This window comes from Rhinoderma darwinii, chromosome 1 (genome assembly GCF_050947455.1).
Source record: "Rhinoderma darwinii isolate aRhiDar2 chromosome 1, aRhiDar2.hap1, whole genome shotgun sequence".
Classification (NCBI taxonomy): Eukaryota; Metazoa; Chordata; class Amphibia; order Anura; family Rhinodermatidae; genus Rhinoderma; species Rhinoderma darwinii.
This window is the reverse complement of record NC_134687.1, coordinates 266,050,857-266,069,466: the sequence shown is the minus strand read 5'-3', so window position 1 is coordinate 266,069,466 and position 18,610 is coordinate 266,050,857. Positions and strand designations below refer to the sequence as shown.

Here is an 18,610-nt window from a genome sequence, read left to right as displayed (position 1 = left end):
TGTATACATTTTGAACCCTTTCATTATTGGCAACTGTATCATGTAATCTCAGTCTGGACACCAATATAGACCATGCTTTTATGTGTAGACTGGAGGTCAGGGTCTCCTGTGTGGCTGACTTGCTGTGAACTACAGGATTACATCATCACCTCTCAAGTCCCTCCTGGCAACTCTGACACAACTCCTCTACCCACTCTCCCCACTCCTTATTCCTCTGTATGCCCCCCCCTATGCATATAGTGCTTCTGAATAGATCGTTTCTGATTTATCTAAGGACCAGGAGTGCAGTGATATAATAGGTAAGTCCATACAATAATTAGCTGCAGAGTTATAACCCCCCCTAATTTACATTGACTGTCTATACTATCTGTGTGTGAGGTGTGCAAAATCTCAAGTGAATTTCTATGAGATGCAGCTTCACACTACTCTCCCTTGCCTCCTGCTTGTAAGAACTGACAGAGAAAAATCTATTCTGTAGCAGAAGGCAGGGGAGACAGGCTGAAGCTGCAGCACATAGGATACACTGACACTCTGCAGTGTGAGTGCAGAAGTCCTATGTCACTTATCACTTGCTGCACTTAGATAGGACTTGGAGCAGTGCAAGTGCCGTGTGATGAGACTCCACCCCCTCTGCCTCTACACAGGCATGATGAGAAATGTAGGCTACATTAGAGGAACCAGATTAGCGGGGAGGAAGGAATTAATATGTCAGACAACCCATAAATAGTACATCAACTAAAACAGGTACACACAAGGCATACACAAGAGCATCTACATTATTCTTTAATAATAACAAACTATGCTGCATTATAATGGCAAAAAATATTAGCTGAAGTGCTTTCTTAAAGGTTATGTAAACCTTTTAACTAATACACACACAGATATATATATATATATATATATATATATATTGTGAGACAGTGACAGGTAAAGTCATTGAGGGAAGGTACATTTCCCCTAGAATCCTGTCATATGTATCCTAGGCTCCGGGGAATGAGTATTTTTTGCAATAGAAAGCTCTAGCTTTCCAATCTTGGCTTAAGGAAAATCCGGAAAAAGGGCCTGGAGTTGGTTTGGGGAAGAGCAGGGCGGGTTCCCCAATCCCTAGTCCATCTCTGTTTGTAGGACAAGGCTGCTACTCAATTAGCTGCACCTGCAGCCTGTGTATAAAAAGGTGCAGACACAGTGTGTGAAGATCTCACCCCTGACTCAGACCGGTGACTACTAAGTCTGGAGTAGCCTGTATTCTATGTGAGTAAAGACCTGTGTTACTTTGTGTCCAGTGCCTGGTAGGAAGGCACTTGGTATAGTTAGATAATATCTTGTTTAGTTAGTGCTCAGACGAGCAGGATTTATTTTGTATTTTGCCTTGTTGTACAAGAGGCTGTTTCTTTGACAAGAATAAAACACAGGCAAAGCCCTGTTATGAACTTTAATGCACGGTGTCCCTGTCTCTAGCTACTAAGAAACCGCTGTACCAACCTCTCCTGATGCTAAACCCTCACAATATATATATATATATATATATATATATATTTCTGGCTTTTATTGACCGCGTAAGTTCTTTAAAGAAATATTCAGGTTGCACAAAGTAAAACAAAATTCTGCTTGTCCAAGCAATGACTAAACAGTATAAAGTTCCCTCTCTATCTTACAGACAATATAGCATCAACCTGTACCTTCAGTTTGTACGCAACTTGTGAGCAGCAACCCTGCTCTGCACAGAGAGACCGTACACAGTGCAGTACGGGTCTAAATAGGCCTCAGTACAGCTGCATTTACTAATGAGGCCAATGCACAGGAAAATAGGTACTGGACTGGGAATGGAGGCTTCATCCCACCCAGGACGCTACAAATCCTTGAAGCTCCAAGTACCATACCTTACACACAACATGGAGAAAAATTAGCCATTTTTTTTTCCTTCTGCTTTGTATGACACTTGTAGCCGATCACCGTGTATAGAAGAGAAACCTTGGTGGAATATAGACATCAGCTATCACCATCCAGTCACTTCCTTACATACCCTCCGCCACTGCTCACACCTGTGGGTGGAGCACCTTGTGCCCATAAACAGTGGACATATGACAACACATCCGCATTGCCCTGCTGAGAACCTGGGCGATGTTCTACATAAAACCTAAAGTCTTGCAAGGCCAAAAACCACCTTGCATTATTCCCTTTATTTTGGGCCAATCCATTTTAATGGCGAGTAATCTGTAATTAACCTGAATTGTCTCCCCAGCAGATAATACCATAGGGACTCGATGGCCCACTTAAGGGCAAGACATTCCCTTTCTACAATTGAGTAGTTATTTTCTGCAGAACTCAACTTTCTGCTGAGGTAACTTATTGGATGTTCTTCCATATTAATCACCTGAGAGAGGACGGCCCCTAGCCCAACATTAGAGGCATTAAAATTATTTTTTGAAGTTGGGAGCAATCAATACAGGTCTCTCACACAATATCTCTTTCAACTTTTGGAAAGCCTGTTCTGCCTTCTGCCTTCTCACTCCCTTTTACCATGGTGGACTTTGACCCTTTAGTAAGGCAAGTAAGAGCCGCTATTGTGGCAAAATTTGGTACAAACCTTTTATAATATCCAGCTCTGACCTGCTTTTTGAACACTGGTTGAGGCCAGTTTTTAATAGCCTCAATTTTGTCGATTTGGGGTTTAATAAATCCCCGCCCAGTTTTATACCCTAGGTAATGGGCCTCTTCAAGGCCTATGGTACATTTGTTTGGGTTGGTGGTTAAGCCAGCCTCCCGAATGGAGTCCAGGACTGCTTGTACCTTTGCCAGATGGGATTCCCAATCTGAGCTAAATATAACCACATCATCTAAATATGCGGCTGCATATTCTTTATGGGGCAGTAAAATAAGGTCCATTAACCTCTGGAATGTGTCCGGGGCACCATGTAGGCCAAATTGGAGAACAACATATTGAAAAAGGCCACCTGGTGTAGAAAAAGCAGTTTCTTCCTTAGCCACTTCAGTTAATGGGACCTGCCAATAGCATTTAGTGAGGTCAAGAGTAGTTATATACCTGGGAGTTCCTAATCTTTCAATCAACTTATCAACCCTTGGCATAGGATAGGCATCAAATTTTGATATTTCATTTAGCTTTCAGAAATCGTTGCAAAATCTCAGACTGCCATCTGGTTTGGGAATGAGTACTATTGGGCTTGAGCAGCCGATTTTGTGACTTTTCTATTACCCCTAGAGACATTTTTTTTTTACTTCCTCTGAAATTTCCGGGCTTCTGGCACTCGATGTGGTCTCAGTTTTACCTTTTGACCAGGTTCAGTCACAATGTCGTGCTTTATGACAAAAGTCCTGCCTGGTACTTCAGAAAACGTTTCTCTATGTTTTTGTACAAATTCTCTAGCCTCTTGATTCTGGACTGCAGATAAGGTTTCTGAGATACGAACGTCTAGTAAACAATTGTTAGATGACTCCCTGGGCTGATTTATAAAGGAAAGAACCTCACGGTCCTTCCAGGGTTTGATTAAATTGACGTGATATAATTGGGGAGTCTTTCTTTTCCCTGGTTAAAAAACCTTATAACTTACCGCGCTTACTTTTCACGGATCTCATAGGGGCCCTGACATTTTTGCCAAAAACTTACTCTCAGCTGTTGGCACCAAAACTAACACTCAGTTGCCTGGTTGAAAGGTTCTGACCCTAGCAGACCTATTGTAAATTCTGGCCTGGCCTTCTTGGGCCTGCTGCATATGTTCTCGAAAAATCATCATAACTGCTGAAATTCGGTTCTGCATTTGAGCAATATGTTCAGTTACACTTCTGTGAGGTGTACATTGTTGTTCCCATGTCTCTTTAGCTATGTCCAAGAGCCCCCTTTGATGTCAACCTTACAAAAGTTCAAAATGGGAAAACCCTGTGGAAGCTTGTGGAACCTCTCGCATTGAAAACATTAAATAAGGCCAAATACAATCCCAGTCCTTTCCAACCACCTTTAAGTTTCTGTTAAAGCTTTCCACCAGACCATCTGTCTGGGGATGGTATACTGAAGTATGTAAATGGGTCATTTTTAATAGCCGACACAGCTCTTTAGTAATTTTAGACATAAAAGGTGTCCCCTGGTCTATTCAAATTTCTCTTGGGATACCTGTACTGGTAAACATTTGGAACAGTTCTTTTGCAATAACTTTAGACAAGGTTTTCCTGAGATGTATTGCTTCTAGATAATGGGTGGCATAGTCAAGGACCATTAGGATGTGCTGGTGGCCCGGGGCAGACTTGGGAAGTGGCCCAACCAGATCCATAGCCATGCGCTGAAAAGGAACCTCAATTATAGTCAGTGGTATTAGAGTGTTACGAAAATGTGACTGAGGTGTATTAGGCCTCATGCACACGTCAGTATTTTGGTCAGTAATTTGCTACAGTATTTGGAAGCCAAAACCAATAGTGAAACATAAACAGAGAACCTATAATGGAAAGATTTGCACTTCTTCCGTGTCTTCAACCCACTCTTGGTTTTGGCTTCCAAATACTGAAGCAAAATACTGACCAGAATACTGACGTGTGCATGAGGTCTTAACTTGACACTCTGGGCAACTTTGACAAAAATTCTCTACAGCTTTATAGAGTCCTGGCCAGAAAAAGCTCCGCTCAATCCGCTCTTTTTTTTTTCTCTGCCCCTAAATGTCCCCCTAGAACATGTGAATGAGCTAGTTCCAGTACTATGCGAACATGAGACTGGGGTATAATAAACTGTTCTATAAACCCGGTTTCGGTTTTCTTTACCCTGTAAAGTAAATCATTATGTACCGCAAAGTGGGGATACTGCAAATCACTGTCTGGTTCTTGCAAAATTCCATTAATTAGATTAGGATCCTTTAGCTGTTCTGTACCAAAGATTCCCCTAGAAACTTGCAAGTTAGAAAATCCTATTTCAGGGGTGGGGTCTCCTCAGCCAATACTTCTAAAGGGAAATTATCAGGTTCCCCTGGTACCAGTGCTACAGCATTAATAGTTTCACTTACATTTACATTATGCTTATCCACACACAATGGTCTTCTTATTTTCCCATAAATACCAGAACAATGGAAAATCACAGCCAATTAGAACACTGTGTAATAAGCTTTTAACCACGCCAATTTCATGGCTCACTGACCCACAAGGAGTTTCCACTGTTAACACTGCAATGGGATAGTCCTTAGTGTCGCCATGAATGCACACAACCCCCAATCGGTGGCTCTAGTCTGTCATAGTCCACAAGACTGGTGTGTACCAAAGTCACCAGACTCCCAGAGTCCAGCAATGCCATTACAGAATGTCCTATTTTGACCGGACACATTTGTCTTTCAGTCATACTGTCCACGTGAGCTGTATAAGAAGGCTTAGCAAATAATGACATACGCTTTCCCAAGTTACATTCCACAGGTTCACCTAGGACCGGGCAGGTAGCAGCCACATGTCCCAGTCCTTGGCATTGCCAACAGACTACTTGGCCCCGGGCTTTAATCAAAATGTCCCTTTTTGGACTTGGTGGCCTTTCGATTTTGCCACCTGGGTGTGCCCCACCCTCTTCTTTAGGATACAGTCTCACCCCTTTAGAAGAAGGAACAGTCTTACCCATAGGTGGTCTTTTCTGGTTTCTAGGGGCTGACCATGTGGAGTGTAACTCCTGGAGGTACTCCTGTGTAGAAGTATACCATTCCACAACGGACACCACCTCATCCTCATTTTTTTGGTCAGTGTACCCAATGCAGCGCTGTATCCTCACAGGCAGGGCACGGATAAACCTGTCATGAACAACTCGTTCCAGAATTTTTTCATTTGTGATCTGGCTTGTTTGTCATTATCATTTTCCCGAGTGTAGACTCTCTGCACTCGGACAGCTAGGGTTACCCCAAGCCTGGCTAGGATTTCAGCTTTGAGCTTTGTATACACCTTGGCATCCTGCACCCTCAGGTCAAAGTAAGCTTTTTGGGGTTCCCCTGTTTGGAAGGGGGCCAGGACCTCCGCCCACTGGTCCTCAGGAAGCCTTTCACTCTCCTCAATCCTTTCAAAGGTACCCAGATAAGCTCCTATGTCATGTTCTTTAACCATCCTTCTAAAGGTGTTCTGCACCAACTGCCGTGGTGCAGGCTGTGGTCCTGGAGACACTTCAGGTCTCCCTGACAAGACTTGTAACTGCTGCTGCAGAGATAGGTTCACCTGTTGCTGTTCCTTTACAGAGGCTTGGTGAGTTTTAACTAACAAATGAGAAGTCTCACTTTGGGCCTACATGGCTTCGTCATGCACCTGTCGCTGTAGTGCATTAGCTTGTTGCTAAGTGGCAGGAGCCTGTTGAAGGCTGACATCAGGGGTGTAGCTAAAGGCTCATGGGCCCTGGTGCAAAAGTTCTTCTTGGGCCTCCCCAAACTTCTTCTCATGGTCAACGGTCCGCAGCTTTCAGCTGCATCAATGGGTCTCCTAAGTGACTCAATGATGCAACACTAGCAGCCAGGGGCGTCACTAAGGTCTTAAAATATCAGGGGCAATATATATATATATATATATATATATATATGAGACAGCATATCTATAGCACTACGACCCTATAGATATTGATAGGATTAGATACATTGGCTCAGCAGACAGTATCACACATGATAGGCTTAGATACAGGGCCCATTCGCTGACATTGCGGCTCCAGCGCTGGACCCCAGAAAGGTAAGTATAAGAATTGTTTTGCTTTTTTATGTGTTACAAATTCTTTTTGGGTTTGTGTTTTTTTACAGGTTCGGATGTTGGACTACTTTGATGGCGCCGTTTTTTTATTCTCAATAAAATGGTTAACCCCTTAATGACCGGGCATGTTTGTACCTTAATGACCAAGCCAGATTTGTCAAATCTGGTATGTCTGACTTTCAGAGAATAACTCTGTGAAAGTTTTGAATATCCAAGTAATTCTGACATTGTTTTTTCGTCACATGTTGTACTTTATTTTAGTGGTAAAAGTAGACTGATATGATTTGCGGAAATTAATTAAAAAATAGAAAAATGGAAGAAATTTTGTAAAAATTACCATTTTCCCCTATTTTTAACTGCAATATGTCACATGTACACACATACTGTACAATTTTTTTAATTAAATATATATTTCTATCTCTTTACTCCATTTTGGCAGCACTTTTGAAAAAATAAAATAAATTTTCAGCAATTTAGAGGACTTACAAATTGAATAATAATTTTATAAATTTTGAAGTACATTTTGTTTTCCGGCACCAAGCCAGGTTTTCAGAGGCTCATAGGTCTCAGAGTGATGGAAACCCCCACAAATGACCCCATTTAGAAAACTAGACCCCTTAAGGTATTTACCTAAGGGTATAGTAAGTATTTTGACCCCACAGTTTTTTGCTAAATTTAATACATAGCAGGTGAAAAAAAAAATAATTTCACTTTTTTTCATAAAAGTATCAGTTTGAAGACCAATTTCTTTGTAAAGCGACCATGAGAATGAAGAAACACACCACAAAATCTATCACCCTCTGTCACCTGTTTTCAAAAATGCCCCCATTGTGACCCTAATGCGCTGCCTGGACACACGGCAGGACCCAAAATGAAGGGAGCACCCGGAGGCTTTCAGGACTCATATTTTGCTTGAAAATGTTTTAGGCCCCACTGTACATTTGGAGAGGCTTTGAGCTGCCAGAACGATAGAAACTCCCCATAAACGACCCCATTTAGAAAACTAGACCCCATAAGGTATTTATTTAGGGGTATAGTAATTATTTTGACCCCACAGTTCTTTGCTAAATTTAATGCATATCAGGTGAAAAAAATAATAATTTCACTTTTTTCATAAAAGTATTTGTTTGAAGACCGATTTCTTTGTAAAGCGACCATGAAAATGAAGAAACACACCCCAAAATCTATCACCCTCTTTCTCCTGTTTTCAAAAATACCCACATTGTGGCTCTAATGCGTTGTTTGGACACACGGCAGGGCCCCAAAGGAAGGGAACACCCGGAGGCTTTCAGGACTCATATTTTGCTTGAAAATGTTTTAGGCCCCAATGTACATTTGGAGAGGCTTTGAGCTGCCAGAATGATAGAAACTCCCCATAAACGACTCCATTTCGAAAACTAGACCCCTTAAGGTATTTATCTAGGGGTATAGTTAGCATTTTGACCACACAGGTTTTTCGCTAAATATATTGAAATTAGTCTGTAAGAATTAAAATGTACTTTTTTTCTGAAACAACATAGAAATTTTTATTATTTACAAGGAATAACGAAGAAAATGCACCCCAACATTTGTAAAGCAATGTCTCCCGATTACGACAATACCCCATATGTGGTAATAAACTGCTGTTTGGACCCACAGCAGGGCTCAGAAGGGAAGGAGCGCCATTTGGATTTATGATTTTGCTGGAATGGTTTTCGGTGCCATGTCGCATTTGCAATGCACTGGAGGGACCAAAGCAGTGGAAACCCACCAAAAGTGACCCCATTTTGGAAAAACCTTCAAGGAAATTTTCTAGGGGTATAGTGAGCATTTAGACCCCACGGGTCTTTTGCAGAGTTTATTAGAATTAGGGCGCGAAAATTAATATCAAAATTTTTTCCACTAAAATGTTGCATTTTCTCATTTTCACAAGGGATAAAGGAGGAAAAAAACAACCATTTTTTTATAAAGCAATTTCTCCCGAGTACGGAAATACCGCACATGTGGTTATACGTTTTTTCATTAGAAATGAATTAACCCTTTCAGGACTGATCCATTTTTTGCTTTCATATTTTAGATTTTCACTCCCCGCTTTCCAAGAGCCATAACTTTTTTATTTTTCCATCAATAGAGTGGTGTGAAGGCTTATTTGTTGCGGGACAATCTGTAGTTTTCATTGGTACCATTTTGGGGTACATGCGATTTTTTTTGATCACTTTTTATTCAATTTTTTTGCAATCCTGAGCAAAAAACAGGAATTCTGACACCGTTTTTTTAGGTTTTTTTTTTGCGGCGCTCACCGTACGCAATAAATGAAATTTTTAATTTATTCTGCGGGTTGGTACGATTACGGCGATACCATATGTATATAGGTTTGGTCCTTTTTTTTAGCGTTTGCGCAATAAAATGACTTATTTATAAAAAAAAAAAATTCTGTGTCACCATATTCTGAGAGCCGTAATTTTTTAATTTTTTAGTCAAAAAAGCTGTGTAAGGGCTTGTTTTTTGCGGGACGGATAGAAGTTTTTATTGGTACTATTTTCGGGTACATGCGACTTTTTGATCACTTTTTATTCTTTATTTAGGGAGCGGTGGTGACCCAAAAAATTGCGATTCTGTCGTAGTTTTTTATTGATTTTTTTTGGGGTGTTCATCGTGCGGGAAAAATAACATTATAGTTTTATAGTTGGGTTCGTTACGAACGCGGTGATACCAAATATGTGTACTTTTTTAACGTGTTCATTTTTTTTCTATAATAAAAGTCTTATTATAGGAAAAAAAGCATTTAGTGTTTATAGAACTTATAACTTTTATTTTTACACTTTTTTTAAAACATTTTTATTACTTTTTTTTACTTTTTTAACTTGTCCCACTAGGGGACACTTAGTCTTGCAGCTTTGATCGCTGCTAGAGTACATTACACTACACACGTAGTGTAATGTACTCTAACTGTCATTGTGACGTGACTGTCACACTGACAGGAAGCAGAGGAGGAACGGCCGGAGGCTGTTCCTCCGAGGCTTCCGTGCATGGCAACCCGGAGGTCATTATCGTGACAAGCCGTGACAAGCTGACATTGCCGTGACAAGCTGATGTGCTTCAAACCACTTAAATGCGGCGACGGCAATCCGTCGCCGCACTTAAGGGGTTAACTGCCGAAATCAGCGGCGATGGTCCGCTGTCCGGCAAGACTGATGTCTCAGCTGTCGGGGACAACTGTCAGCGCGGGTCTGTCACTCTGTGTTTACACAGAGTGACAGTTTGAAATGCGGACGAAAATGTACGTCATGGTGCGGGAACTAGCAGCCGACCATGACGTACATTTTCGTCCTTGGTCGTTAAGGGGTTAATGAGGGTTCTGTGTTTTGTTTTTGTTTCAATAAAATATGTTTTCTGTATATTTGTATTTTTTTTAAACTTTATTACTACCGCCTTCGTAATTGTCGCCCCCACACAACCCTCATTAACCATTTTATTCAAAATAAAAAAAAGCTGTCATCGAAGTAGTCCAATGACCGAACCTGCAAAAAAACACAAGCAAACAAAAAAAACATTAGTAACACACATTGTAGGCTTAGATACAGGGTCCAGCAGACAGGATCACACCATGTGGTTGGCTTAGATACAGTGCCTAGCAGACATCCGCCGGGACCCCGGCTAATCAGCTATTTTGAAAGGGGAGCAGTGCTCGTACGAGCATTGCTTCCCCTTCATTCCGGTCACTTGTTCACTCTGTGAATCGCCGACACACCGCGATTGGATAAGAGATAGATAGATAGATAGATATGAGATAGATAGATAGATAGATAGATAGATAGATATGTTAGAGGGTGCATGGGGGGCCACAGCCGCACGTGGCTAATTTATCAAGTTTGGTTTGCAACTAAATAGTCCACACAAGGAGAAATTGCAGGCCCCCTTTATACAGGTACAAGAATGTAGCAGACATAGTTGATTCAATGTTCACACTTTACTGGAGATAAACTCTCTTGGAGAGGCAGAATTCTTGAACGTTACAAATGCAATAACACAGTCTCTTCATAAATGCAACTATATACATTTGCTGACAACCTGGTCATTACCAGCCCTTGACGGTTTGTGCCCGCTTCGCTTGGCAATCCAGCACTTAGGCCTATTCTATTGTGGTCACTTACTTTACTCGTGTCCTCAGAACAGTCCTTGGCTATCGAAGGGGGAGGACAAGTCTTTACTACTCACCGCTCCATATGTTCCATAAACTGGCTTGAATCTCCATGTTATTACTCGGACCTAGTGGTACAGCACCGCTCAGTACTCAGGGTTTTCAGGTCTCTCACTCGAGCCCTGGGGGGGGGGGGGGGTGTGGGTGTGTGTGTGTGTGTATTGCAGCTCACCAGCTTACTCCATGGTGCCAGTGTTGGGCCTCATCGCTCACACACTCTGAGCAGCCCCTCTCAGTCTTTCTCCAGTCACACTGCACGTCACTTCCTTCTTCCTATATCTTCCTGCCAGTATAGAGCCATCTAGTGGCCAAAGTAAATTATTACAGCTGATACACATGTAATACATACACGGCAAAACAAACAGACAATGGAACAGACTTAATAAAAAGCATAAACTCAGTTCTTTTACGTAAGGGGAAGTACAGTGTTCGACCCCCTTACAGATAGATAGATATGCAACAGCCCGATGGGGATGAAGGAAAGTGCGGAGACCAATGCTGGGAGTTGTAGTACTCAAGGTGGCTGTAGTCCTCTCACACTCCTGCAGAGCTGGCACAGTGAAGGAGGGGGATCTGCATATGTATGGGTGGTAGTTGTTGATTCCCCCTGGGGCACGCCCTGTGGTGCTGTCTCCTGGTGGATGGGATATGGGGTGCCCTTGTTGTTAGTGGGTGCAGTGCAGATTAACACGCAGGAGACGGTGATGTAACTTAGTAAAATAATAACTCACAGTTTCTTTACTGGAAGATTGCAGGCTGCAGCTTGGTTCCACATAGAAGTTATTATCCAGCTAGGGCAGGCGGGATGAGTCAGGCTGAGACAGTTTCCTATCTGCAAGCAGCAAAATAAGCTTTCTTCTCTCTTGCTTTCCTTCACTTTAAGCAGGTTTGTTTCCCTGTATTCATTTCTAGTTCAAGCCAGAAGCTTTCTGAACTAAATATGCTGCGAGGTCCAGTATTATCTCAGCTCTCCTCACAGGCTGTCGTTCCTCATTCCTCTCCTGGAACCGACTCCTCTACAACTTCCCCTGCAATGCCTCATGGGAACTGCCTCAGACCCTCCTCTCCAGCCACACCCTTTACAGGCTGGAAAAACATGTTGTAATGGAGAGAGAGATAGAGATATGGAGAGAGAGAGAGAGATAGATAGGATAGATAAATAAAGACTTACATACATCTGGTGTGGGTCAGAGAGCAGAAGCACAGGCCACGAGGAAGAGGGAAACAGCTAGAAGCGAGCTGATTGGGTGGGCAGCACAGTGGGCGGGCAAGAGTCTTCCCCCTCCGTGCAATGACTATTTCACCGCCGAGCTGCCACCAATGCTTTAAAATACATTACTGGGTCTCTTTTGTCCCCCCAGCAGGGACCCAGCAATGCAGAGGAATCATTGTAGCACTACTGTGCTACTGTGGTGAGGGGGGCCTGCGGGCCCCCCCTAGCTGGGGGCCCGGTCGCAGTTGCAACCGCTGCGACCCCTATAGCTACGCCACTGGCTGACATTATGAACCTATAGACACAAGTGGTCAAATATTAGCACAAACGTCATAAGTAATAGAAATTCATTTTATTAACAAACGGATACAAAAAATGTTTAAAAAGATGAGTCATACAATGAAAAAAAGGCGTCAACCTATGCAGGATATACTTATAGTACAATCAAGTTATGAACAAGCGTAGTGGAGGTTTATGAAGTAAAGGCATGTCAGAGATATGCTAGTTATGCCTAACATGCAGTAAGTAAGTAAGTAGTGCGTATTTAAAGTGCTATGTGCAATATAAAGTGCTATTGTGTATACAGAACACCACTAGGGTGTATGTGAATGTAGCACACATACAGGACATAAGCAGCAAGTCATCCGGGCCTTACAACAAGAGTTGCACAAAGCCCTAAAAGGGTTTAAACAGATGCCTATATGGATGAAAGTAAACACCAAGGTTCATGATCCTGCATGGAGGAGACACCAATACCCGACGCGCATTTCGGCAGATGCTTTCACCCAGGGGGTCGGTCAAAGCACCAAGTTACACTTGGTTTACATATGTGTTGGTCTTCAATAGTATACAATCTCAATATAACTTTATTTATTATGTATTACCAACTAGAACATACATTATATTATTGTTCATTGAGATAGCCCATTAGCTCTTCATGTGTACAAATTGGTTGTGAAGGCTGACATTAGGCTGCACAAGCTGCTTTATAAGTTCCTCCATGTTTGCCATATAACCAGGTTTCTGTCTGTTAAGTGCCCTGTCTCTTTAAGGATTCTGCCCGCATCCAAAACACCATATGTGGGCATTTAGCTTACTGGCCAGAGTGAAGCCAGACTTTACACAGACACGGACAGGTTTCAAGTGTCCATAACTCGGGTCCTTTCCGGCTTTTATTGACTGCGTAGGTTCTTTCAATATGCAGGTTGCATAAAGTAAAACAAAAACATAAACAAAATCCTGCTTGTCCAAGCACTGACTAAACCGTATAAAGTTCCCTCTCTATTTTACAGACAATATAGCATCAACCTGTACCTTCAGTTTGTATGCAGCTTGTGAGCAGCAACCCTGCTCTGCACAGAGAGACTGTACACAGTGCAGCGCGGGGTTAAATAGGCCTCAGTACAGCTGCATTTACTAATGAGGCCAATGCAGAGGAAAATAGGTACTGGACTGTGAATGAAGGCTTCATCCCACCCAGGACACTACAAAACCTCCAAACTCCAAGCACCATACCTTACACACAACATGGAGAAAAACTAGCAATGTGTTTTTCCTCCTGTTTTGTATGATACTTGGAGCCCCTCACCATGTATAGAAGATAAACCTTGGTGGACTATAGACACCATCTACCACCTTACTAGTCACTTCCTTACAAAACATATATTGTATAATGTAATAATGTATTACGCGATTTTAGGCAACTTATAAATTGGGTTGTATTAAAAAAAAATTACACTTTTTGAGATACATGTATCCTGTATAAATATATTCTGTATCATGCCCCCAAAGCCGTATCTGTCACGTCAAGGTTTACAGCGCCTTTAGGCATTATTCACACAAGCGTGTCCGTTTTGCGTGCGTAAAAAATTCAACATTTTGCGCGTGTTGCAGTTCCGTGTGACATCCGTGCACAGTGTCACGTTTTTTTACGCGCGCATGTCATCTGTATGTCACGCATTTTTTACTTAAGCAAAAAAAACTGATGGAGGTGTTCTTTTTCTCATCATTTCTTTAGCAACTGTTGCGTGAATCACGGACAGCACACGGATGTGCATCTGTGTGCTGTCCGTGATTTAACCGCACCCATTGACTTCAATGCGTGATACGCAAAAAACACACAAGTATAGGACATGCAGTGAGTTTCACGCAGCGGACACACACTGCGTGAAAAACACTGAATGTCTGAATGGCCCCATTGAATTGCATAGGTCCGCGTGACGTCCGTTGTTTTAACGCACGTAACACGGACGTGAAATACGCTCATGTGAATAAGGCTTAAATGTAACAGTTTTAAGAAATGTTTCTTAAAGTACTTCTAGTAAAACCGTATTTGCAGGCGCTGTATATAAAAGTCATGATTGTTGTGTTTACATACGGTTCCTGTAAATATGGTTTTAACCCCTTAACGGCCGGCTTATAGTGTTTTTACGTCGGCCGTTCAGGGTAGTTCTTCTGAAGCGCCGCCTTTTCACGTCGGCACTTTAGAAGAACTTTTCTCGCATCGGGCGGGGTTCTCCTGAAGCCTGTGCTGTTGCTAACAGCCTCGGGCTTCAGGGCAACGATCGGAGACCACTAGCAGTGGTCTCCGATCATATTTAACCCCTCAGATGCGGCGCTCAATAGCGAGCGCCGTATCTGAGTAATTTTAGAGGGAGGGAGCTCACTCTCTCATCCCACTGGCATCCCCCGTGCATCGCGGGGTGCCAATGGGTTCTATGGCAGCGTGGGGGCCTAACAAAGGCCCCCAGGTCTGCCTTTAGTGATTGCCTGTTCGGCTATGCCAGAAGCATGACCTAACAGGTGCCTGTCAGTTTTACACTGACCGGCAATAATATACTGCAATACAGAAGTATTGCAGTGTATTATAATAGCGATCAAAAGTTTGCACAGTAAGGGTGAGTTTACACAGAGTTTTTTGCAGGAGGAAAATTCTGCCTCAAAATTCTGTTTGGAATTTTGAGGCAGATTTTGATCTGCCTGCACGCGGTTCACTGCGTTTTTCGCTCGCGCCCATTGAGTGCTACGGGCAAAAACGCAGCGAAATACGCTTTCTCTGCCTCCCATTGATGTCAATCCCTGAAGATAGGGCATGATGCTTCTTTTTACCGCGACCGTTTTCTACTGCTCGCGGTAAAAGAAATACATCTGCCTCCCATTAACATCAATAGGAGGCATTTTCGGTCATTTTTTGGCGCAGTTTCCGACGTTTCTAAAAAATGTGGCAAAAAAATCTGTGTGAACAAGGCCTTAGTGGGACTAAAAATAAAGTTTAAAAAAAAAGTTAAATAAAGTTTGAAATAAATAAATAAATGTACCAAGTAAAAAAAAAAATTAAACCCCCCACTCCTTTACAAAATACTTTAGTATGGAAAAAAGTAAAATGTTACTCATATTTGGTATTGCCGCGTCCATAACGAGCCCAACTATAAAACGATTACATTATTTAACCCGCACGGTGACGCCGTAAAAAAATATAATAAAAAACAACGCCAGCTTTGCTGTTTTCTGCTCATCCTGCAAAAGAATTTGATAAAAAGTGATCAAACCATCGCATCTACTCCAAAGTACCAATAAAAACTACAAGTCATCCCGTAAAAAAAAGCCCTCATACAGCTGCATCGGTCAAAAAATAAAAAAGTTATGGCTCTTAAAACATGGTGACATAAAAGCAAATAATTTTAAAAAAAATGTGTTTTTACTGTGTAAAAGTAGGAAAACATCCATATAAATTTGCTATCACCGCAATCGTAACGACCCGCTGAATAAAGTTATTATGTTATTTATACCATACGGTAAACGGTGTAAAATTAAGATGCAAAAAATGGCGAAATGTCAGTTTTCTTTCCAGTACCCCACTAAAAAAGTTATTAAAAGTTAATCAATAAATTATATGTACCCCAAAATAGTGCTATAATAAAATATAACTTTTCTCGCAAAAAAATTATTCAGCTCGCTAAAAAGTCAACAGAATTGTCTCGATTACAAATGTTGTAATTGTTTCAGCCAGTATTTTAATTGCAAACCATTATGTACTTTTTTATATTCGTTATTTTAGTGAAGCCCGAGGATTGGGCTGCAGCAGGGACAGCAGGGTGCAGTGTGTACCCTCCTTGTCACCAAGGAATTTGACTTGGGGCTACTCTGGGGGGCGGAGTCTAAGGGAACCCCCCAGTTTTCAACTCCTATACATGGATGTGGACTTCACTGCGGGGGAAGTTTAGGGCGCCCCCCTGGTGGCAGCTGACGTTAGTACAAGCAGAGTGTTCAGGAGCGCTAAAAGTCTGGGCAGGCTGTGGAGGTTCATAACGATAAATGTAGCAATAAGTCAGGGCAGGCAGCAAAGGTTCATCACGGTAAATGTAGCAATAGGCCAGGGCAAGTGGCAGAGGTTCGTCACGGGTAAATGAAGCAATAGGTCAGGGCAGGCAGCAGGCACAGATAGTAAAAAACAGGCAAGTTCAGTACACCAGAAATCAACTAGACAGCAGACATAACTTTGGAACTCAAAGGAACCAAATTGCTCTGGCAATGTGTTCCAGAGCAGGAGGAGCTTTATAGCAATACAGATCATGATTTTTAAATTGGTGCGCGAAGCCCCTTTAAGAATACAAAGGTCAGCGCATGCACGCTAGAACCCAGTGGAGCACGGTGGTTCGAGCAGCCACCAGATGCTGAACAGAGAGGATGAAGAACACGATGCAAGGAACGGTGAGCACAGAGCGCCGGCGGTGGGGAGTGGGGCTTTGTACAGAACACTCCCCCCTTATGCCCCCTCTTTTTAGGCTTGTGAGGATGATTTGGATAAAAATCCTTGTGGAGAGATGGTGTGTGAATGTTTTCTACTGGTTCCCAAGATCTCCTCAGTACCAAAACCTTTCCATTACACCAAGAACAGGAGTTTTCCTCTAACCCTTCTTGGAACCAGAATCCTGTTCGACCTTGTACTCAGTGTCTGAAGTAGAGGCAGAAGACTTTTTAGAAAAAAATATTTAATATAAGATGCTTGAAATGAGTTGGGAATTTTCAATGACTGTGGAAGATGAAGTTTATAAGAGACAGGATTGTTTTGTTTGAAAGTGACACAAGGATCAAAAAAGCGAGAAGCAGCCTTAAAACATGGAGTTTCTAAACAATTGTGTTTAGAAGACAGCCAGACCTTATCTCCAGGACGAAATTGAGGAAGAACGTTGTGTTTTTTGTCTGCATTTTTCTTGAAGCGACTTATAGCATTAACAATAGCCTCCTTCATCTCCTGCCAGATGCGTAAGATGTGAGGATAGGACAGATTAGCTGCCGGGACTTCAGACAATGTTGGGACTGGTAGAGGAACTTTCAGTTGTTGCTGTGAGACCAGGAATAAAGGAAAAGATTGCAGAGATTTCCCAGCGTGATTATTATAGGAAAATTCTGCCCATGGAAGGAGATTGGTCCATTCATCTTGCAGTGGAATGACAACATTTTTGAGAATGTTCCCCAATAACTGGTTGATCCGCTCCACTTTTAATTGGATTGAGGATTATAGGCAGCAGAAAAGTCCAATTTGACTTCCAATAAGTTGCAAAGTGCCCTCCAGAATCTAGAAGTGAACTGCACTTTTCTGTCAGATACAATATGTTTAGGTAATCTGTGCAAGCGAAAAATGTGTGATGAAAAGAGCAGCCAGATGTTTAGCTGAAGGAAGACCTGTAGGAGAAATGAAGTCAGCCATCTTCGAGAAACGGCTAACCACAACCCAAATCACTGTACAGTTGGTAGAAGAGGGTAGATCAGTAATGAAGTTCATTTCTATATGTGTCCAAGGAGAATCTGGCGCTGGCAAGGGGTGAAGCAACCCAGCGGGTCTTTGGTGGGAAACTTTATTTTGAGCACAGACTGTGCATGCAGCGACAACGTCTTTAATTTCCTGGGTCATAGAAGGCCACCAGTAGTGACGAGACACAAGATCGAATGTTTTCCCGACTCCTGGATGTCCGGAGAACTTGGAGAAATTATCCCACTGAAACAAAAGTCTTCCGGGTGGAATGTTCATAACTTCTGCAGGTGCCACTGACAAAATACGACTAGGATCTATGATAAATTGAGAATCAGGGTCTTGAAAATATCTCATCTGAATCAAAAGAACGAGGTAAAGCGTCTGCCTTTATGTTTTTGTCAGCAGGACGATTGTAGAGGAAGAAGTTAGATCGTGAGTAGAACAAGGCCCAATGAGCTTGACGAGGACCTAGACAGTGTGCCGTCTGTAAATAAATTAGCTTTTGGCCAGTTTAAATTGTGATCGAATGATGTTCTCCTTCCACTAAATGTCCCCATTCCTCCAGGGCCAACATTATAGCCAAAAGTTCATAGTTTTCAATTCTATAATTTTGTTCTGCAGGAGATAAGGCCTAGGAGAAGAATCTGCAGTAGGTTTTCCCATTTTCTTTTTTATGAGATAGAACTGTGCCAAGTCCTACAGATGAAACACCCACTTCTAAGATGAATGGTTTACTTGTATCAGGCTTTGGGGAAAAAAGAGGCTG

At 42.2% G+C, this 18,610-nt stretch overlaps 1 protein-coding gene across 9 annotated transcripts in view; it reads left to right on the top strand.

Moving 5' to 3' along the window:
* ADGRL3 (adhesion G protein-coupled receptor L3) overlaps nt 1-18,610 on the top strand; it is a 2,099,109-nt gene that overhangs the window by 952,739 nt on the left and 1,127,760 nt on the right. The window lies entirely within an intron of this gene.